Here is an 18,767-nt window from a genome sequence, read left to right as displayed (position 1 = left end):
GAATCTAATGCTAGTGGGAGGAGTACTTAGCGTAACATGTATAGACAGTCATTTATGGTCAATCAAAAGTTCTAATAATACACATAACTTTTGGGCTTGACCCAACAATTTTACTCTTGAGGAATTTATCCTATTAAAATAAGCTCGATTTTTTTCATTATGAGAGTGTTCATTAAAATAGTGCCTAGCATAACTTGAAACTAGAAAATATTAATGCCTAAAAATAGAGACTTGGTTGGTTTAAACTTAGGTACAGTCTAATAATAGAATATTGTAGGGATTAAAATATCAGTTACTAAAGGGGTACAGTGGCTCACGCCTGTAATCCTACAACCCTGGGAAGCCCAGGAGGAGGATCCCTTGAGCTCAGGAGTTCAAGACCAGCCTGAGCAAGAACGAGACCACATCTCTACTAAAAACAGAAAAACTAACTGGAAGTGGTGTGGTGCAAGCCTGTAGTCCAAACTACCTGGGAGAGTAGGCAAGAAGATTGCTTGAGCCTAGGAGTTTAAGGTTGCTGTGAGCTATGATACCAAGGTACTCTACCCAGGGTGACAGAGTGAGACTCTTGTCTTAAAAAAAAAAAAAAATCAGTAACTGGGCAACATGGTGAGCATTATCAATTATCACTGAGTGGGAAAAAGGGCAAGTCACAAAACACACCTGATAATCCTATTTCAGTGTGAACCTCAAAAAGAAGAGGGTGACACCAAAATGGTGATTATTTCCAGATTTGTCTTTATTTTTCTATAATGCATATGTATCTCATTGTCTAAGAACAATACTAAAATAAAAATACAAGACAAACTAGAAAAGAAACTGAGACACTCAAAGCTAGAGCTGGGAAAGCAGCCCCCATTGACAATTAATATGCCCCTTGTGACAGCAGCAGCGGCCAGCGTTTCCTAGTAACCAGACGCTTAAGTCTCTCATTTCCAAGACCTTGCTGGCAGTACCTAAGTAACTAAGAAAACAAAAGGTGCAGTCAGAGGTATGCACTTCGTGTTCTGCAGACCCACAGGATTCAAGGATGTTTTTGTATCTCCTCTAATTCCTTTATCCTTAGATCTCAACTCTTCCAAAGGTCATTTTTATCTAACTTTAGTTACTATACTGCTTCACAATTACCTGTCTTCAATTCTTTATTTGAAAAAACATGAGACTCATTTACTGGATACTAAACTTTAACCTGTCTAAACTTATAAGAACATATCTGTGATTTGGGAGTAAACAAAATTACTAAAATATATGTATTGATTTAAAATATGTTAAGATGTTTTTTCTTGGGTGGTACCCGTGGCTCAGTGGGTAGGGCACTGGCCCCATATACCAAGGGTGGCAAGTTTGAACCCAGCCCCAGCCAAACTGCAACAAAAATAGCTGGGCATTGTGGTGGGTGCCTATAGTCCCAGCTATTTGGGAGGCTGAGGCAAGAGAATTGCCTAAACCCAGGAGTTGGAGGTTGCTGTGAGCTATGATGTAACGACACTCTACCGAGGGCAATAAAGTAAACTCTGTCTCTAAAAAAAAAGATGTTTTTCGGGCGGCATCTGTGGCTCAGGAGAGTGGGGTGCTGGTCCTATATGCTGGAGGTGGTGGGTTCAAACCCAGCCCCAGCCAAAACTGCAAAATATAAATAAATAAATAAAAAGGTGTACGTTTAAAAAAAAAAAAAAAAGATGTTTTTCTTCTTGGGGTGGGGAGAAGATCAATGTACTTGTTGAAATGGTTCAGAAGCACTTACCAAGCAGTAGAAAACCTCTAAATTTGACAGGAAAAAGGTGAAAAGAGGGAAGCTATAGGTACATCGTCTAACTATGACTTCATCTTGTTCCACAGTCGCTGAAGCAGAAGTGACCTGTTACGAAATACCTAAAAATCCAAAAGCTTAGAAGTTGAAAACAGATTACTCTGTGGCAAATAAAGCACTGTGGGTCTACCCAAAGTGTGCCACCCAAAACAGAAGCACCAGCCCCAGGGCTCTATTGAACACCCGGCATGTGTCAGTGCAACTGATATGTATCATGGGTGCAAAATACACATTTTTTTTAAAGTGTTACTACGAAAAATAAGCATGTAAAATATTTCATTAACAATTTTTATACCAATTACATGTTGAAATACTATTTTCACATACTAGCTTACAAAATATATTAATAACATTAATTTGACCTATTTCTTTTTGCTTTAATGTAGCTACTAGAAAATTACAATTTAATTGTATTAGAAGGCACTGGCCTAAAGAAAATGGATACTATGGAAAGAGAAAAGAAAATGCCATTTCAAAAAGCATCTGTAGTCCCAGCTACTGGGGAGGATGAAGCAGGAGGACCATTTGAGCTCAGGTGTTCAAGGCTGCAGTGAGCTATGATCATGACACAGCACCCCAGCCCAGGAGACAAGGAGAGACCCTGTATCTCAAAAGAAATGGCTATTTCAGAGCACACAACCATGGTAATCATGATTAGACTACATCTCCAGTGTGTGAACTTCTAATCCTTTGATTTTATACACACACATACACACACAAGGCCATTAGCTCAGTCCAAACATTAAAACAAACCATGTAATGAATAATGGTGGGGAGCAGATGCCATACCCTAATTTTTCACACACACACAACTGGGAAGAGAGAAGGAACCCTATGGAAGGGAGGCCAAAGCAGAAATCTACATGCTAACGACAAGCACATGCTAACAACAAGTACAAACTGAGAGGTCAAAGGGGCCGGAGTCAGGGCCCAGAACCAGTACACAAAATGTAAATAAAACACAATGCACATCCAAGGGTAAACACTACTCAAATCCAGCAGGGCTTTGTAACCACTGAATTGCAGGTTCCAGCTTTGTATGGCAAACTTAAAACAAAATAATACTTGTATTTAAAAAGGATTACCATTAAATGTCATGGGACTAGTTTATTGATGAGATTTTTTTCCATACTATATAGAAAGTCAGCAAACAACTCAGACATTTTATAAACATCTGGTCTTAATCCAATGCTAATAAAATATCTGATTGAAAAGGCCAGAGTTGTTCTAATCTGCTTGGAATCTCTTTCATAGTAACCGTTATACAACTGTTCCATCTTCTTTCCTTACCTTCTTACATAAGCTCTGTAATGACTATCAGTGTTTACATAGGTTTTTGAAACTAACTGATCTCTCCAGTAAATATTTAATTCTCTTGTTGCTATTGATCAAACCATAAGGAACACAACATTTTTATAAAACATGTTTGGTAATGAGAAAGCGAGACACTGACGTCAATAGCATACACAGTCTGTAAAACAAAAACACTAGAACTTCCAGATACAGCAAGGCTTCTTGGAAATCAGGCACCAATAAAACAGAAATTTCTCTTTACTGACTTAAGTTTTTGATTCAATTTATGCCCCAAGTCCCACTGCAGCTGTGGTAGCTTTTAGCAGCTTCTAACATGTACCTGAACCAGAATGAGGCACCCAGTCTGCAGGCTCCAGGCACTAGGCAAAGCAGGTGTTCTCAACTCTGAAAACCAGGCACCCACCTGTCACCTGTATGTTCTTAATAACAAAAATGTAAGGTACAAGCAAGCTTTCTCTTTTCTTAGTTTAGTGACAGCTTGATATTTTAAGATTTGAACCAATAATCTCAAAGCAAATGGAATGACACCAACCATTCAACTAGTTTCCTGACCACTGACAATGGTCTAAGCCAATATTTTTCAACCTTTTTTTTTTTTAATCAAACAGCACACTTGAACCTACAGATAAACTTTCGCGGCACACTTAAATTACGTTGACAAAAAAAAAAGTAAAAAAGGGCGGCGCCTGTGGCTCAGTCGGCGCCGGCCCCATATACCGAGGGTGACGGGTTCAAACCGGGCCCCGGCTGAACTGCAACCAAAAAGTAGCCGGGCGTTGTGGCGGGCGCCTGTCGTCCCAGCTACTCGGGAGGCTGAGGAAAGAGAATCGCTTAAGCCCAGGAGTTGGAGGTTGCTGTGAGCTGTGTGATGCCATGGCACTCTACCGAGGGCCATAAAGTGAGACTCTGTCTCTACAAAAAAAAAAAAAAAGTAAAAAAAAAGAATATACTTACTGTGCTTTGAACATTTTTCAAAAATAATTAATGATCTTTAAAATTTTTCGTGGTACCCCTAAGATCCTCTCATAGCTCATGGGTAGAAAATCATTGGTCTAGGCAGTAGATAAAAAAGACACACCTGAAGCAATGTGACACCTACCCAACTGGGACAACTGGTAAATAAGAGAAGAAATGCCTAACAACACTGAATTGTACATGAGCTGAGGGAAACAAGAACTTCAGGCTCAAAATTGCCAGAAATGACTTTTAGGAAGTGGGATTAGGGTCGGTACTTGGAAGACGGTGAAAGTGCTGAGACAGGCCAGACGAAGGTCTGGAGGTGGGGGGCACACAGTGAGTCTCGCAGGCACTGACCACACCAGCCTGACCACAGCACCCCTGCCAGGACCAAAGTCAGCTTGGACAGCAAATGTAAATGTGACATAGCTTCATGAAACCTGAGTTTCTGGGTAGGTGAGGAGAGCAGCACTCCATGAAGGATAATTTCAAAACAGAAGAGCAAGAAGCTGTGATTTAATCCAAGGAGAAGAAGATTGGCAATGGGGATGAAGGACGCGGCAATGAGAAGAAAGGATGAATAAAGGGAGTGATTTCAAAAAAACAAAGGGATGACATAGCTGGGCACAGTGGTTCACACAGTAATCCTAGCACCCTGGGGAGACTGAGGCGGAGAATCACTGGAGCCCAGGAGTGTGAGGTAGCAGTGAGCTATAATGATGTCACTATACTCTATTCCAAAAAATAAAGTGAGTCCCTGTCTCCAAAAGACCCCCTCACCAAAAATCAACCCAAACATGCCAATTGATGATGATGGCTTAAAGGAAAAAAACCTATACACAGAAAGCAAAAAGTGGGAAAAATAGTCCAAAAATGTCCCTGGTGGTATCATTAGGTAGTAGGATCAAGGATATTTTCTTCTTCTTAACTTTTGTGATTTCCCAAGTGTTTTGCTATTTTTTAAAAATATTATTAGTGACTGGGAGCAGTGGCTCACGCCTGTAACCCTACCACTCTGGGGGGCCAAGCAGGTAGATTGCTTGAACTCACGAGTTTGAGACCAGCCTGAGCAAGAGTGAGACCCTGTCTCTACTAAAAATAAAAAACTAAGGCAAAAGGATTACTTTAGCTCAAAAATTTGAGGATGCTATAAGCTATGACACCACGGCACTCTACAAAGGGCAACAAAATGATACTGTCTCAAATATATATATATATACACACACACATATACATAGGTATATGTGTGTGTGTATATATATATTATTAGTAATTGCACTTTGTTTTATTAGAAAACAAAAATAGGGTGGCACCCATAGTTCAGTGGGTAAGGTGCCAGCCATATACACCGAGGCTGCTGGGTTCAAACCTGGCCCAGGTCTGCTAAACAACAATGACAACTGCAACAAAAAGACAGCCGGGAGTTGTGGCCAGTGCCTATACTCCCAGCTACTTGGGAGGCTGAGGCAAGAGAATCGCTTAAATCCAAGAGTTTGAGGTTGTCGTGAGCTGTGACGCCAAGGCACTCTAAGGGCAACACAGTGAGGATCTGTCTAAATAAATAAATAAAACAAAAACAAAATATATGCTCCCCTTTACATACTGGTAAAACTTCTTATAAGTATACTCATAAATGTGATTATATAAAAGTAAATAAAATAATATTGACATAACACAGTACATCTACCATACTGAACAAATTCAGTTTTGACAAGACAAAGCATCTGAGAGAACATATCAGTAGGAGTGCAAATTCTTACAACTTCTCTGTAGGACAATGTGCCAATATCCATCAAAATTTTACAAATGTGGCTCATCACCCGTAGTTCAAGCGGTCCCAGCCGCATACACCAGAGTTGGCGGGCTTCAATCCAGCCTGGGTCTGCCAAACAACGAGGGCTGCAACCAAACAACAGCCGGGCGTTGTGGCGGGCACCTGTAGTCCCAGCTACTCGAGAGGCTGAGGCAAGAGAATCACTTAAGCCCAGAAGTTGGAGGTTACTATGAGCTGTGACACCACGGCACTCTAACCAGGGCAACAGCCTGAGGCTGTGTCTTAAAAAAAAAAAAATTTTTTTTAAATACATAAATCTCGGGCGGTGCCTGTGGCTCTAAGGAGTAGGGCGCCAGCCCCATATGCCAGAGGTGGTGGGTTCAAACCCAGCCCTGGCCAAAAACTGCAAAAAAAAATACATAAATCTCATGCACTAAGCCCAAAAGTCTTACCACTAAGGCTATTATCCTGAGAAGTTTCACAGAAATAACAAAAAAGTCCTTCAAGCTTTGTGATGAGAAAGAGGGTACAGAAAGAAAAAAGCTTAGTCTCACTAAACTGCAAAGTACGCCTGGAAAACGGTTAGGGAATGAATTTTTTTTTTTTTTTTTGAGACAGAGTCTCACTTTCTCTCCCTTGGTAGAGTGCTGTGGCATCATAGCTAACAGCAACCTCAAACTCCTGGGCTCAAGTGATCTTCTTGCCTCAGCCTCCCAAATAGCTGGGACTATAGGTGCCCACCACAATGCTCAGCTATTTTTAGAGATGGAGTATCATTCTTACTCAGGCCAGGCTCTTGCTCAGGCTGGTCTCCAACTCCTGAGCTCAGGCAATCCACTCTCCTCGGCCTCGCAGAGTCCTAGGATTACAGGCGTGAGCCACCGTACCCCTCCGAATGAATATTTCTTAAATCTCTCTACCCTCAGGGTCCTCACGTGTAAGCCTATGGGCCCCAAGGGTATTAAGTACTCAATTAATGCTTGCTGATGATAAAAAGGTCAAAAGCCTGGAAAGAAAACTTAAAATATTTACTTCCTACTTTGCAATTAACAAGTGGCAAGACTATGCCTGTTTATTTTCTAGTTTAAGCTACTAACATGGAATTTGGCCTAAAGAAGTTCATTACCTTATCATTAACATTAACCTAACAATTTATTATTCCTAGGTTGCACATTTAAGACTGTTCCTGACATGCACAAATGTACAAAGCAAGAGGTCAAACACAAAACGGTTCTAACCGTTAAGGGCTGTCAGTACTATTCTACCACGAAACAACTGATGATTGTGTTTTAGACGCACCTAAATGACGTTGCGTAGACCTGTCCATATGCTTTCCGTTACAAGTTGCTGAGCTATATTTGCTTCGGCACTGAGGTCCAAGCTCAAAGCCACATGAGGAATCCCGATTAGTGGAGTCAAGACCTAGCTAGAGAAAAACAAATGGTAAATTAATATTAAATATAATAATAAAACTAACAGGAGTGCTCTCCATGAATGGAGTCTATTTTTCACTCAACTACACCCAATTCTAAGAACTCACTCTATGACTTCTTCACTCTTATGGGATGCCTCTGAGGCCTCAGCACATCCCTGGCAGGCTCACAAACTACACCCTTACTTCCTTAAGAACACACACTCCGTTTGCATAAAATATTTTGGAAGACAGCATATTAGAATGCCTGTAAAAAAAGCAATTTTGCACTCAGGCTTTCTTCACTGATTAAAAAAAAAAAAAAAAAGAAAGAAAAGGAAAAAATATTGAGACAAAGTCTCACTTTGTTGCCAGGGCTAGAGAGCCATGGTGTCAGTCTAGCTCACAGCAACCTCAAACTCCTTAGTTCAAGAGATCCTCCTGACATAGGCTCTTGAGAGCTGAGACTACAGGTGCCCACCACAATGCCTGGTTAATTTTTCTATTTTTAGTAGAGACAGGGTCTCATTCTTGCTTAGGCTGGTGTCAAACTCCTAAGCTCAAGGCATCCAGCCCCTTCTGCCTCCCAAAAAGCTGAGATTACAGTTGTGAGCCACTGCGCCTGGCCCTTCATTGATAATTTTTTATCTCCATGTTTCCTACCTAACGTAGGGCCTTGACTTTAAAAAAACTTCTAAAGACTAAAATAGTCAACATGCCAAGCACTGTGCTATGTGTCTCAGCCTCATCATTTCTCCTTCACAGGAACCCTCAAGGAACTACTTGGTCCACACATTACAAGTAAGAAAATTCAAGAGGTATGAGGCCTCCTGGTCAAGGTTCCAGAGCTTATCAGAGGGACACTGGACAGGGTCAGAGCCTTCGCCTTTAATTACCACTCTATATTGCCCCAAATGCCAGCACTAACTAGAATAACCTGAAAAGTGCTGTTGGGGGTGAAGGGTCAGGGCAGAAGGAAAGACTACTCAAAAATCACCTTCTTCTAAAACCTCTTAAAAAGATATTAATATATGGGGAAGATGCATCTCAGAAGGCTAACTATGTTTTACTTCTTATGCTGTGATATCAGAGGCACATAGATGTTCCTTTCATTATTTATGAAATGAACATGTTTTATACACTCCTGTATTGGGCATGCCCAGAGCTGAGTCAGGGGCTGTCTCAGGAACAGCCAGTGAAGCCCTAGCCATAAGCCTGGCCCTCCACTGTGAGGAAAAACACAGGCAGCAACTACAGTGTGGCCAGATTCTGGCTGGAAAATACTTTCAACTCTTCCATTTGCTCTTGGGCAAGTTAGCATCAGCATTCACCAATGGCCCTGAAGTAAATAAGCCCCAGTTGCCATCAGACATGAACCAGTACAGGTTTCAATGAGCCATTGGTGTGCCTGTACTTTGTTTTACTTCAGAAAACTAAACACTGATCTTTTGCTGTTTGGCACAAAAAGAAAAAAATTACTCATTTTAAAGATTATAATAATATAAATGGAGAAACTGATGTTTTTCCCCTTCTAAACAGTATTTCACTTATAAGACAAAAAACAAAAAGTAACTTATGTCTCAACATCTTCATAATCACAAATTTTAAACTATATTTACTAAGAATTTACACAGTCAGGCCAGGCATGATGGCTCATACCCACAATCCCAGCACTTTGGGAGGCTGAGGTGGGAGGATCATTTGAGGCCAGGAGTTTGAGATCACTCTGGGCAGCCCACCAAAAAAAACCCCACAAAAAAAATTAAAAATTAGCCAGGTGTGGGAGGCTGAGGCAGGAGAACTGCTTGACCCCAGAGAGTCCAGGTTACAAAAAGCTGTGACTATGCCACTGCATTCCACCCTGGGCTTTTAAGACCCTGTCTCTTAAAAGAATAATAACAAAATTAAATTAAATTAAAATTTACAAAGTCAAAAGACACAAAGGTGACATCCATCACTGCAGATTAGTCAAGAAAAATAATGCAAAGAACATGGAAAAAAAACACTTTAAGAGAATGGTTTATTTTCAGTTAAATAAACTATAATAATGTATGTTGTTCTTTGAAAAATGCAGGTTGCACAATACATGTAGTATGAGTCCTCTTTTATTAAAAAGATAATTATATAGTGCATATTTGTGTACAGAAAAAAGAGCTGGCAAGAATACACACAAAGCTGCTTTGAAAGGTGGGTGGTACAAGAGATTGTGTGACTTTCTCAATTTATGCAATTCTGACAAGCTGAATTATTTTCCAACATGCATATGCTTCTTTTGTAAACCACAGAAACTAATAAACATTAATTACAAAAGGTTCCATGAGGGCAAAGTTGCAAATTAACAGAATACCATTTTAGCTACAAACCACTGAAAAATTATGAAAGAGCGAAGGAAGGTACTGTGACTCTTAAAAGATTTATTTTTGGAAAGAATTTTTCTAAGTTGATTGGTAAAATGAGTGTTAGGAATGACTTGGCTTTCTGCTCTCCTAAATAAGTATTCCTCTAGAACAAACCACAGAACTGGGTCAGAAGGTCTAATATAGGGAAAATGTGAATGCAATTTTGAGAAAGGAATCTTTGAGGAAAGAGTTAAGGGAGGAGAAACCACCACTCAGCAAGGACAAGTTTTCGGTAAGCATCCTTGAACTTTTAGCAGAATGCCCACACTCTGGAAATATGAAAACTGCCCTTGGCAGACAAGGCCACAGGGCTAAGATCGAAGTCTGGCCCATGGAGTAGGTCAGGGGAAACAGCACACAGATAGCCACCTGACCGTCCCCCATAAAGGCCATGATAACTCACAAAAACTGCTCAGTATTTAATGTTGCTTCTTAATTGGAATCTGCAAAAGTAAGGACTATGAGATGTAGATTCCAGATTTAGATTTCACATAGAAAAAAAAATTTCACCAAAAAGTTTGGGAAGAAATAACAACACTGTCATCTGTATTTTACCACGTTACTTAATATCAACCATTGACGCTCACCATCATTTCCTCAAAAAAGGATGTTACCTCTTCAAAAGCAGGACAGATAGAACCCCAGAGCCATTATCGTATATATACAGACCAGGACCTCTGAGCAGCAACGAAATCATTCTATCAATTCAATAGATGCCAAAAAGGCTGATAAAAACATCTCCTCCTGACTTAAAAAACAAAACTCATTTCAATGCAAATTAAAAAGATGTCTCCTGAATCTGACAAATAATTCTGAAAACGGGGGCCAACACAAAACACTATCCTCCACATGCTGTTACTTTCTGCTTGTACTTTAAAGGACTTACAAAAGAAGCACAGGTATGTACCTGAAACTCTTGAGGAAATGGGCAATTTTTGTTTAGGTATACTATTCTTTGAAAACTTGAGTAAATAACATAAACGAATGGAGAAAAATCACAAAAGCAATGAATTCTCCTCAAAAAAAGATGCTAGATTCAGACAAATTCACAGGCTGATTATTTCCCAACACTCCTGGTAAGAAATGGGAAATGGCAGTTTCTCAATTCCTTCTGGGAAAACTGACAAAAGCTCAAGGAAATAAAACTTAAATGTGTTAACCTCACTTGCCATTCCTAGGCTTTTAATTTTTGCAACTATAACATTTAAAGAATGACATCTGGTTTTCAATCTTGCTTTCTTTGACCCATGTGCCTATAGTTCTTTTATGAACTGTGTCTTTTGCCCAATTTTTTCAGTACGTATTTGGTTTTTCTTTTTTTTTTTTGCAGCTTTTGGCCAGGGCTAGGTTTGAACCCGCCACCACCGGCATATGGGGCCAGTGCCCTACCCACTTTGAGCCACAGCACCTCCAGTGTTTGGTTTTTCTTATTCATTTGCAAGAGCTCCTGATAAGTTCAGAACATCAACCTTTAGTTTACTACAAATATTTTCCCCTGAAAAAACAAATGACTGCTTTTTCCATTTTGTTTACACTACTTGAAATAAAAGGACATTTTTTAAATCTCTCTGAAGTCATTATCTAGCATCTTTTTGTGATTTCTTCTATCATTTTCATGCTAGAAAGCCCTCCCGCCATTACAAAAAAAATCGAAGAAATATTCACCATCATTTTCAGCTAGATTTTGGTCAAAATCACTATAAACTGTTTAACACTCATACTTTAAAAAATGCATATCCAACAAAATCACTGTTGTGAGAAAATTAACTAGATGAACGTAACTATATTCAGGCTCGGTGTCCATAGCTCAGTGGTTAGGGTGCCAGCCACATAGAACAAAGCTAGTGGATTTGAACCCGGCCTAGGCCTGCTAAACAACAACAACAAAAATAGCCAGGCATTGTGGTGGGCACCTGTTGTCCCAGCTACTACGGAGGATGAGGCAAGAGAATCGTTTAGCCCAAGAGTTTGAGGTTGCTGTGAGCTATAACATCACCGCACTCTACAGAGGGAAACAAAGTGAGACTTTGTATCAAAAAAAAAAAAAAATTACAGATAACCTTTCCTTCATTTAACATATTTAATTCCATATTATAAATGGGGCCAGGCATGGTGGCTCATGCCTTTAATCCCAGCACTTTAGAAGGCTGAGATGGGAGGGTCACTTGAGACCAGGAGTTAGAGAGTAACCTAGCCAACATGGTGAGACCCCTGTCTGTACAAAACATGAAGAAAGTTAGATGGGGGCATGGTGCCAGACACCTATAGTCCCCGCTACTCAGGAAACTGAGACAGGAGAATCACTTGAGCCCAGGGGTTCTAAGCTGCAGTGCTAGTTTGGAAAATGGTACACTAAAAGCCCTCACTTCAGCATTAATACATCCATGTAACAAACAAAAACACTTGTACCCTCTAAATCTAATGAAATTTTAAAATATTTCTAATTAAGTGCTCAAATTATTTATGAACACAAAAATGAATCAGTTTTCCAGGCAAAAAGACGTGCTGGAATGATTGTGTAATCAACTGAATAAACTGTATGACAAAAAATAAAAATTTAAATTTAAAATTTTTTTTAAATTTTTGGGATGGCGCCTGTGGCTCAAGGAGTAGGGCACCGGTCCCATATGCCAGAGGTGGTGGGTTCAAACCCAGCCCTGGCCAAAAAAAAAACCACCAAAAAAAAAAAATTTTTTTAAATTTTTAAAAACCAAAGATACAATAAATGGGATAATAAACTCTCAATTCACAAAAACCATAGACATTGCCTGTCCAAATTACATGAAGATGTAAGTATAATGCCCAGATTTATATTCTTGGCTAAATAACAAAGTTAAAAACAGAGTCCAGTGGCAAGTGGTAATGGGTGGTTGATAATAAGTGAAACTCTGCTAAAACAAATGGCTCTATTTTTCTCTTGTTAAACTGTGTCTTTGTATGTGAATAAGACTATAGACCTTCAACTAAGCTGAAAAACCTATTTTATGTACACTAGCTCCAAAACTTTCTAAGATTTCTCAAATGTCTAGTGATAACAATTAGATTAACCGGAATAAAATGATTGAAGGTCTAAATTTTTTTTTTTTGTTATTGTTGTTGTTGTTGCCATTGTTTGGCAGGCCGGGGCTGGGTTTGAACCCACCAGCCCCACTACATGTGGCCGGCACCCTGGCCACTGAGCTACAGGTGCCGAGCCTAAAGGTCTAAATTCTGAACTCAGAACATGGTCACGCCTAAGTCTCAGACAGGCTAGGCTGCTTCTGTGCTGTGTCCCAGCACCCTACCCAAAGATGATGATGAAGGAGAGGCCGAGCACAGTGGCTCACTCCTGCACTCCCAGCACCTAGGAGGCTGAGGTGGGTGGATTGCCTAAGCTCACAGGTTGGAGACCCCCCTGAGCCAGAGCAAGATCTCATCTCTAAAAATAGCCAGGCATTGTGGTGGAGCCAATAGTCAGTTACCTGGGAGGCTGAGGCAAGAGAATCAATCGCTTGAGCCCAAGAACGTGAGGTTGCTGTGAGCTATGACATTGTCTCTCCCCCGTCCCGCCCCCCCCCCCAAAAAAATGAAGGTTGGAAGGAATGAACAGAGGTTTAGAAATTGGCAGCTCCACCCTCTGTGGGCAGTGGAGGGCACAGAGGAGAAAAACTGAGACTTGCGCACCGCAGCATGAGAGCCAGAACACAAACCGTTCTCATTTCTCACAGAACTGTCAAGAGGAAAATGCCAGGACATGTACATATAGGGGCTTTGAAACCTGTTTTTTACTTAGCAATATATCTTAGAAATGTGACTAAATCATTAGATAGTCCTTTAAAACATGATTTTTAACAGCTCATTTGTGCTGAATGCATGTTTTATTTGATAAATCCTTCTATTGGCTTATGAGCCATTATTTTGCTGTGATGGACTTGAATGAATGCAGGATGAATCTGGCATCTATGTTATACATCAAAGCCTTAGAAATGCAAACGATGTCCCTTCCAAAAATGCAGTCTAAAAAAATAATCAGAAAAACGTAAATTTATCAACAAAGCTGTTCACCATTGAATTATGTCTATCACAGCATGAGGATCACTTGAGCTCAAGAGTTGGAAGTTGCTGTGAGATAGGCTAATGTCATGCCACCCTACCCACGGCATAAAGTAAGACTGTCTCAAAAAAAGAAAAATCGTCACATAAAATTTTTCAGTTAAAAATATGTAACTCGGCGCCGGTCCCATATGTCGGAGGTGGCGGGTTCAAACCTAGCCCCGGCCAAAAACCAAAAAAAAAAAAACAACGATTTTAACACAGAAGCAAATTCTGCCACCGTGTTGTAGCGCGATACAATGTGAACTCACTTTTTTTTTTTTTTTTAATAAATGATGTTCTTGTTCTGCCAAAAAAAAAAAAAATATGTAACTCGGAGGTGGCGCCTGTGGCTCAGTGGGTAGGGCACCTGTCCCATGTACTGAGGGTGGCAGGATTGAACCCAGCCCCAGCCAAAGTGCGATAAAAAAAATAGCCGGGCGTTGTGGCAGGCACCTGTAGTCCCAGCTACTCGGGAGGCTGAGGCAAGAGAATCGCCTAAGCCCAAGAGTTGGAGGTTACTGTGAGCTGTGACACCACAGCATTCTACCAAGGGCGACAGAGTGAGACTCTGACTCTAAAAAAAAATTTTTTTTTTAATTTTTTTTTTTTATTGTTGGGGATTCATTGAGGGTACAATAAGCCAGGTTACACTGATTGCAATTGTTAGGTAAAGTCCCTCTTGCAATCATGTCTTGCCCCCATAAAGTGTGACACACACCAAGAAAAAAAATTTTTTTTTTTAATGTAATTCGGCAGAGCCCATTCTCGTGGGTAGGGCGCCTGTCACATACACTGATGCTGGTGGGTTTGAACCCAGCCCAGACCAGCTAAAACAATGAACACAACCACAACAAAAAAATAGCCGGGCATTGTGGTGGGTGCCTGTAGTCCTAGCTACTTGGGAGACTGAGGCAAGAGAATCACTTAAGCCCAAGAGTTTGAGATTGCTGTGAGCTGGGATGCCAAGTGAGACTCTGTCTCAAAAAATAAAAATAAAAAATGTAACTCTTGGTAATACTACACAAACTGATCTACAGACTCAGTGCAGTCACTATCAAAATCCCATCCACCTTTCAGGAAAAACTGACAAACCAATCCTACAATTCATATAGACATACAAAGGACCCAGAATAGCCAAAATAATCTTAAAAAACAATAAAATTAGAAGACTCAGCTTTCCCAATTTCAAACTTAACACAAAACTAAAGTAATTAAGACGATGTGTGTAAGGATATACATAAGTACTGGGATAAGGAAAGGCATATCCGTATAGATGAATACAACTGAGAATCCAGAATAAATATAATTTTCAACATGAGTGTTATGACAATAACAGAAACCGTAGTCTTTTCAAGAAATGGTGCTGAGACAACTGGATGTCCTCATGTAAAAAAAAAAAAAAAATTTGGACTCCTATCTCACAACATATACAAAAATTAACTCAAAATGGACCACAGACCCAAGTCTAAGAGCTAAAACTATGAAACTCTTAGAAGAAGCCAAGCACAGTGGCTGAAGCCTGTAATCCCAGCACTTGAGGCTGAGGCAGGTGGAATGCCTGAGCTCAGAGGTTCAAGACCAGCCTGAGCAAGTGCCAGACCCCATCTCTAAAAAATAGTTGAGCACTGTGGCAGGTGCCTATAGTCCCAGCTACTTGGGAAGCTGAGGCAAGAGAATCACTTGAGCCCAAGAGTCTGGGGTTGCTGTGAGCTATGACACCACAGCACTCTACCGAGGGCACTCTATCAAGGGTGACAAAGTGAGACTCTGTCTCAAAAAAAAAAAAAAAAAGGAAGAAGAAAAAAAAGGCCAGATTACAGTACCTCATTCCAGTAATCCTAGCACTCTGGGAGGCCAAGACAGATGGATAGCTTGAACTCACGAGTTGGAGACCAGACTGAGCAAAAAGAGAGACCCCATCTCTACTAAAAAATAGAAAAACTGAGGCAAGAGAATCGCTTGAGCCCAAGAGTTGGAGGTTGCTGTCAGTTATGACACCACGTCACTCTACCCAGGGCCACAGCTTGAGACTCTGTCTCCAAAAAAAAAGTGTAAAGACAACCCACAGATAGCCGGGCGTTGTGGCAGGCGCCTGTAGTCCCAGCTACTCGGGAGGCTGAGGCAAGAGAATCGCTTAAGCCCAGGAGTTGGAGGTTGCTGTGAGCTGTACGAGGCTACGGCACTCTACTGAGGGCCATAAAGTGAGACTCTGTCTCTACAAAAAAAAAAAAAAAGACAACCCACAGAATAAAACAAAATATTTGCAAATTGCATATTAGATAAGAGACACGGGGAAAATATTAGGAACTTTTTTTTTTTTGGAGACAGAGTCTGACTATGTCACCCTCCCAGGTGTCACAGCTCCTAGCAACCTCCAACTCTTGGGGTTAAGCAATTCTCTTGCCTCAGCCTCCCAAGTAGCTGGGACTACAGGTGCCCACCACAATGCCTGGCCATTTTTTGTTGCAGTTGTCATTGTTGTTTAGCTGGCCTGGGTCAGGTTCAAACCCTCCAGCCTTGGTGTACATGGCTGGTGCCATAACCACGGTGCTGAGGGCGCCAAGCCAATATTAGGAACTTTTGTAACTGAATAGTAAGAAGACAACCCAATTAAAATGTGCAAAAGAATGTGAAGACATTGTTTCAAAGATGGCATACAAATGGCGAATAAGCATATGAAAAGGTGTTCACGTCATTAATCAATGGAGAAATACAAATCAAAACCCCTACAAACCAGTCAGACAAGGTGGCTCAAGCCTGGCTCATGTCTGTAATCCTAGCACTTTGGGAGGCCTAGGCAAGAGGATCACTTGACATCATGAGTTTGGGACCAGCCCAGATAACAAGGGAGAACCCATCTCTAAAAAACAAAAATTAAGCAGGTGTGGTGGCATGTAGCACAGTCCCAGCTACTCAGGAGATTGAAGCAAGAGGATCACTTCAACCCAGGAGTTCAAGGTTACAGTGAGCCAAGATTACGCCATTGCATTCCAGCCAGGCTAACAGAATAAAACACTGTCTCCACAAAAGTAAAGGTTATGTAGTGTGAAACTTGTTTGACACACACACACACAAACACCCTGATGAGTTTATGTGTACGTATGAGTAAAGATGAAGAGTGGGTCAGTCGACACAAAAGGTCTGAAAAATATTTTAGGAGCTCACATCACCAATTCAAAAAATAAAACATTAAATGTGAGATCTTGGAGTCAAAAAACAGAAACTAAAATAATGCTGAGGTCACTTTGAAACATCATCCTAAGATGATGTTTGTTCTTTTCATTAAACTAAAAGATCAAAAAATGTAAACTTGACCCCATGTCTACTTTGATGGATCAGGTCAAGTAATGAAACAAAATTCCCTATCCCATCCATCTCACAGGCCTTCTGAGACTCTGAGAAAGGCTGAGGAACTTCCTACTCCCACTAAATCCCAGGCTCCTGCTGTAGAGTCTGCTGGAGCAGACCCCACTGGGAGCTCAGGAGGGAAGGGTACACAGATGAGCCGCAGGATGGGCAGCCTAGAAATGCAGGGCCCAAACTCTTGGGTGCCAAGAAGCAGGTGCACAAAGGAGAACCTCACCAGCAGCCAGGTGCCGTACCTGGAGAAATGATCACGTCAGCAGCATGTACACTAAAATTTAAATGATACAGAGATGTTTAGTATGGCCTCTGCCCAAGGATGACAAGCATATTTGTGACTTAACTGAAGGAACGAGAGGAGAAAAGAGCAAAATAGTGCTCACATGATGAGTTTATCTTCTCATGGATGAAAGAATAAAGGAAGAATAACAAGAGCCCATAAAACTTCTTTGAGAGATCATCATCTAACTCTGCGGGTCAGAATCTCTGACGCAAAAGACGCAAGCAGCTCAATAGATAGCCCAAGTGAAAAAATAGAAGCCCTTTGGGCAAAGCGGAGGAAAGATATCAAACTCATGTAATTCCTTATAGCAAGAAATTTGAGGTCATCTTCAAATCAGCAGGGAAATTAAACTTATTTGGAGAATTACCACAATAGTAAGGACAGATTCTACCAAGAATATCTATGAAGATACCAGGGCCAATGTCATCGTAAGGAGCTCTGTTCATTAAAAAAAACACTATGATATGGTAATTAGGACACTCTTTAACTACCATTAAAGATTATATACAATAGGCGGCGCCTGTGGCTCAGTCCGTAAGGCGCCGGCCCCATATACCGAGGGTGGCGGGTTCAAACCCGGCCCTGGCCAAACTGCAATCAAAAAATAGCCGGGCGTTGTGGCAGGTGCCTGTAGTCCCAGCTACTCGGGAGGCTGAGGCAAGAGAATTGCTTAAGCCCAGGAGTTAGAGGTTGCTGTGAGCTGTGTGACGCCACGGCACTCTACCGAGGGCCATAAAGTGAGACTCTGTCTCTACAAAAAAAAAAAAAAAAAAAAAAAAAAAGATTATATACAATATTGCATTCCAATAAAAATTGAGAATAAGAAAAGGACCACTATTCGCTCGGCGCCTGTGCCTCAAGTGGCTAAGGCGACAGCCACATACACCTGAGCCGACGGGTTCAAATCTAGCCGAGGCCCACCAAACAATGATGGCTACAACCAAAAAATAGCCAAGTGTTGTGGCGGGTGCCTGTAGTCCCAGCTACTTGGGAGGCAGAGCCCAGGAGCTGGAGGTTGCGGTGAGCTGTGATGCCATGGCACTTTACCCAGGGCGACAGCTTTAGGCTCTGTCTCAAAAACAAAAAAGAAAAGAAAAGGACCACTATCGATTAAGCCTGTTCTGCAAATACCCTATAGTGCCTTAAGAAAAAGAATTGTACTCTGGGAGGCTTAGGCAGGCGGACTGCTTGAACTCAGGAGTTTGAGACCAGCCTGAGCAAGAGTGAGACTACCCCCACCCCCATCTCTACTAAAAATAGAAAAAAACTATGCATGGTAGCACATGCCTGTGGTCCCAGCTGCTCCAGAGGTTGAGGCAAGAGAATCACTCAAGCCCAAGAGTTTGACAGCTATGATGCATTCTACACAGGACAAGATAGAG

The 18,767-nt window shown here is 41.1% G+C and overlaps 1 protein-coding gene and 1 non-coding gene across 8 annotated transcripts in view; one reads left to right on the top strand and one right to left on the bottom strand.

Annotated features, from left to right (window-relative positions):
• Window positions 1–18,767, bottom strand: part of SLC23A2 (solute carrier family 23 member 2) — a 146,088-nt gene that overhangs the window by 113,536 nt on the left and 13,785 nt on the right. For 3 of the 7 annotated variants that reach the window (XM_053573855.1, XM_053573852.1, XM_053573850.1), the window contains exon 2: window positions 7,155–7,281. The exons of 3 other annotated variants lie outside the window; for them this stretch is intronic. The gene's annotated coding sequence lies outside the window, so the exon portion shown is untranslated. The remainder of the gene's footprint in view (window positions 1–7,154; window positions 7,282–18,767) is intronic. One more of the 7 variants, XM_053573851.1, reaches the window with a different exon arrangement.
• LOC128574333 (U6 spliceosomal RNA) lies at window positions 17,350–17,456 on the top strand. Its single transcript, XR_008376708.1, has one exon. It is a non-coding gene; the product is annotated as a U6 spliceosomal RNA (small nuclear RNA).

The sequence above is a fragment of the Nycticebus coucang genome, chromosome 21 (assembly GCF_027406575.1).
Source record: "Nycticebus coucang isolate mNycCou1 chromosome 21, mNycCou1.pri, whole genome shotgun sequence".
NCBI classification, from domain to species: domain Eukaryota; kingdom Metazoa; phylum Chordata; class Mammalia; order Primates; family Lorisidae; genus Nycticebus; species Nycticebus coucang.
Note: the sequence above shows the minus strand (reverse complement) of the source record. Positions and strands in the feature narration are given on the sequence as shown.